The following is a 4,577-nucleotide window of genomic DNA, read 5'->3' on the forward strand; positions in this document are numbered from 1 at the left end:
AGTGCTTTAGTATAGTGAAGAATGGATTTTTTTGTAGCTCACGATTAGGTTCATGAGAGTAGCTGTATGACAAGAGAGGAGAAGAAATAAGATGGAAAGAAGCCCATTAACCATATATAGGAACATGTTGTGGGGTGCCTCTCAGACAGCCATTACTATTAAGCTCCTACCCCTTGCTTTGGGGAGGAGACCTCTCTGCAGCTATTGGGGAGACAAGAATTCACCTGAAGATTGCTCCAGTACCTTTATTGTCACTTTTTACTGTGTCAGCTGTCCAGTTGCCTCAGTCCCTCAGCCAGACAGACATTAGAGTGTCTCCTCCATTTTGGGCTCTGACTGAGCCCTGTGCATGGTGCAAAATCCCAGAAGCCTCACACAGATAAGCTGCTCCCTGGATCTGCACCCCTACCCTGGGCTCACCTTCTCAGACTGCTTAGTTCCTTTAGCAGCAGCTGCAATACATACCTTTCAACAGCCTGCACAGTCCTTTTTCCAAAATGGCAACCCCATGCTCCAGTGTAAGAAGAACTGTCAGACAGAGGGTAGGACTAGATTTCGTGCTGTGCCCACCTGGGCTCTGTAGGTAGACTATTCCTGTATAGGCAAGTCCTTACACACGGTACTAGTCCCACAGTACAGTCAAATGATGACTGTAAAGTGTATTAACAGGAAAGGGACTTACTGCAGAACAGTTGCTGGGTTGTAACTCTGTGGGTGTATCTACACGTTCATTAATGCATCATAGTTACTGTGCATTAAGTTTAGCACTTGCATAACCAAGTACTAAATCAATGCACAGTAACTACTGCTACTGTGCAGTAGTGCCAGCACATGGCTTTTTAGTGAGGCAAACTGTGCAGTAGCCTAATACTATTGCGCAGTAGCATATTGGCATGGGTTTTGCCCTGCCCATTACTGCACAGTGTTATTAGGCTACTGCACAGTTAGCATCTCAGTAGACACACCCTGTGTGTCTGCATTTACCAAACAGTTGCTGAAAGCTAAATTGAGGCAATTTTGACCCTACTGCATTCATGGGTAAACTGCCTAAGATTAGCTTCCGCTTACAGCAGGGTAATTGTGTGTCCACAGTTTCCGTGCATTAGCTATTCTGCAAAAAATACCAACTCCCTGCCAACTCACTTCAATTTGATTGGGATGTGTGCATGCCATTAACTATTATAATAAAGAATAAACTTTCTCGTTGTTGACTCCAAGATGAATATGAGTTATCAATGTGATGAAGTAATTAGCAGAGCTAACTGTACTTTTCATGCATTAGTAGGTGCATCATGAACAGGTCCAGTGAGGTAATGCTTTCCCTCTATGCAGCATTGGTCAGGCTGCAGCTGGAGTACTGTGTCCAATTCTGGGCACCACAATTCAAGAAGGATGTGGACAACCTTGAGAAGGTCCCTAGGAGTGCCACTTGTATGGTTAGAGGCCTGCGGGGAAGGCCCTATGAAGAAAGGCTGAGGGAGTTGGACTCGATGATCCATTGAGGTCCCTTCTGACCCTAGCATCTATGAATCTATGAATTAATTTTTCTTTTCATTTAGTTGATGTCTTTAGTTCTAAACTATGGCAACCCAGATCATGACCAAGGCTATTTTTCAATATATTCTAACCTCCAATATATTCCACTGTTACATATATATGAAAGAATCAGGGAAAGAACACTTAGCCCTGAATTCTGGGTGGGTCTGAATTTTGCTTGTATTTTTGGCTCTGGAAAATTACCCTATGACATTCTCATGTTAAAATATGGAGGCTCTCAATGTTGCCCTGTGGGGTCAGGTCAACTCTCAGGATCTCAATACTGTGCTGTTAGACAGGAGGGTGTGACACAATTGTACATATACAAACACACAAATCAATTAGGTGCATACACACACACACACACTACCAACTGAGGCACATACACATTCAAACCAGCCTAGGCACATGCATACCTATCACCAATTCAAGCACATGCACACTACACACCAAGAATTAGACAATAATCAGTTGTCAATACCCACATACTCTGTACACATACACAGATCACTAATTTGTATATCATACACACGATGACATACATATATGTGTGTGTGTGTATTTACCAGTTCACACACGTACCACCCACCTACATATACATCCAGGTGAGTTCCTAACTTGGATGGTACAATGTGTGTATGTGTGTGCTTGGGGTACCTGGGATACTTGGGGGAAGGTTAAGGTGAGAGAGAGAGTTAAAGTGTAGGGAGTGAAAGTTGCCAGAACTGGGATTAGAGCTGGTAGACTAGAAAAAAGCTGGGCTGAGGAACTGAGGCATGGGGTTACTTAAGGCCAAGTGGCCCCAGGGTTATTCAAGGTCACTTGTGCAAGGGACAAAGCCTGGTGGTAAGGAGGAGACAGCCAGGAAAGAGAGAGAGGCAGAAACCTGGGAGCTTGAGGCTGGAAACTGAGGCAGACAGCTGAGAGATTGGGAGGCAGATAAGTGGTGGCAAGGAGGAAACAGTTAGGAAACAGACAAAAACCCAACTCAAGATTTCAAAATAACAGGTTTATTAAACAGACAACACACTACATAGGTCCATGAACTTATTGGTTCTCACACACACACACACACACACACACACACACACACACACACACTGGCAGTAGGAGAAAGAGACTCAGTGGAAGGGTTGGAGTCCAGGTGGGGAAGAGAAACAGAGTCCAAGTCCTTGATTGAAGTGGGGTGGGGGGATGATAGCTACCTATCCAGGCTGGAAAGGGGTCCTTGTCCAGCAGGTGTTGTCCAGAGGGGGGTCACCGGCAGGGCCTCTGGGTGGATAGGTGGTGTGGCATGGTGCTGGTCCAGACGGAGAGTGTATCCCAAGGAGTCAGTCTTCACTACCCCTTTTTATGGGGCAGACTACCTATGACCTCCTGTGGGGAGGGCCTGTCCAGGCAAGGTCAGCCCTGTTCCAGAGGGCTCCAGGTGTTCTTACTGAGCATGTGCAGCTTTGGCACAATGGTGGGTTGCCTTATCTTTTGTTTCTTGAATGCTGAGGGTGGTTCTGGCTGGGTCGTTGGTCCAGGTGCTGGTGTTGATGGTTCGGTCATTCAGAGGGAGCTATTTTTAGACCTACTGTCATTGTCTCTCAAGCACCCGCATTCATCCCCATTCATCCAGGAACCAATTTACATAGGAGGGGTAGTATGAGTCATAGGCTCCAACATCAGGGGACACAAGATGGAGGCTTGATATTACAAGATGGAAACTTGACATGACTTATGCTAACTTACATATGTAGGCCTAAATCATATAGTATCAGTAAAACAGTAATATAGAACAGTAAAAATCAATATAAACATAATTATACAATATAAATCAGAAAAAACAAATACAACTTGCTACCAAAATAAAATGCTGAAGCTTATCCTTTGTCTTAGCTCACTTATACTTATCTATAGACAAAAGAGGGGGAGAGAAAAAGTCAGAAATGGTTCCAGAAGGGGAGGGAATGCATTTTAAAAGAGACAAAAATAAAGAAACACTGGGTGTTTTGCTTCAAAGTAGCAAATATTCAAATCCAGGACAGTAGAATCTCCCTCACCCCATCATGCATCTAAGGTTGATAAAGAGAGCCTTATGCAGTTTGCACCATATGGGCGTGTCCCCATGAGTGAGAATGTGAGTTTCCCCAGGGACAAATGTTTTGTGCTGCTGCTAGTTTTCCTCAGGGAACACCCTTGCAGATGCACTCTGGTGGAGTAGGGAGGCTTGGGCCAGCAGCTGGGCTGGCCCCAGCTGCCTTACTTGAGGTCTGGGGGCCTCCCGGGGCTGCATCTGGGAGCACAGAGCCTGGCCAGAAGTTGGAGCATGGCTCTGCCGGCCAGGCTCTGGCTTCAAGCAGCGCATGCTGCTTTCATATGTACCACCCCATTTTTTTCTGGCACTTGTTTTTTTGACACCAGGATCTTGCTAGTTTGATATGTCCCTAAGTAGTTGCATTTAACTGGTTCTGCATAAACACCTTTCTGTCTAATCTGTTTGGCCTAAAACGATCTACACTGTGACCACAGTGCTGCTCCAGAGCCAAAACATGGTAGGGGTCATTCCAGATTGCTGCCTGTGGCTGCCCAGCCCAGAAACTCCAGGGTACAGAGACCATTGTGTGGCTTTTATTGTTGGTTAGGACTGTACCAAGTGTTTTCTATCCTTTTATTAAAGATGGACATGGGCATTTCATTTTAATGATTAGTTTAAAAAAAAATACAGTGTAAATATATCTTACAAGTCATTATTTGCCAGAGAGTCTTTCAGCTTTGTAGAGTTGTACCATTGTGCATCAGCCCCCAGGTAGTGGCTTGCCTTGCTATGATGAATTTGCCCCAGTGAAGTCAGTGGAAAGCTTGAAAAACACATCCTTTGAAAACCACCTGGTAAGATGAAATGAAAAGAGCCTTTGACTCAGTGATACCAGATGATCCAAGAAAAATTGCTCTGAATTGGAATGAGCATGTTTTGCTTGAAGCCATGTCATAGATTCATAGATTCATAGATGTTAGGGTCGGAAGGGACCTCAATAGATCATCGAGTCCGACCC

The sequence above is a fragment of the Alligator sinensis genome, unplaced genomic scaffold, assembly GCF_000455745.1.
Source record: "Alligator sinensis unplaced genomic scaffold, ASM45574v1 scaffold327_1, whole genome shotgun sequence".
In the NCBI taxonomy this organism is placed as follows: Eukaryota; Metazoa; Chordata; order Crocodylia; family Alligatoridae; genus Alligator; species Alligator sinensis.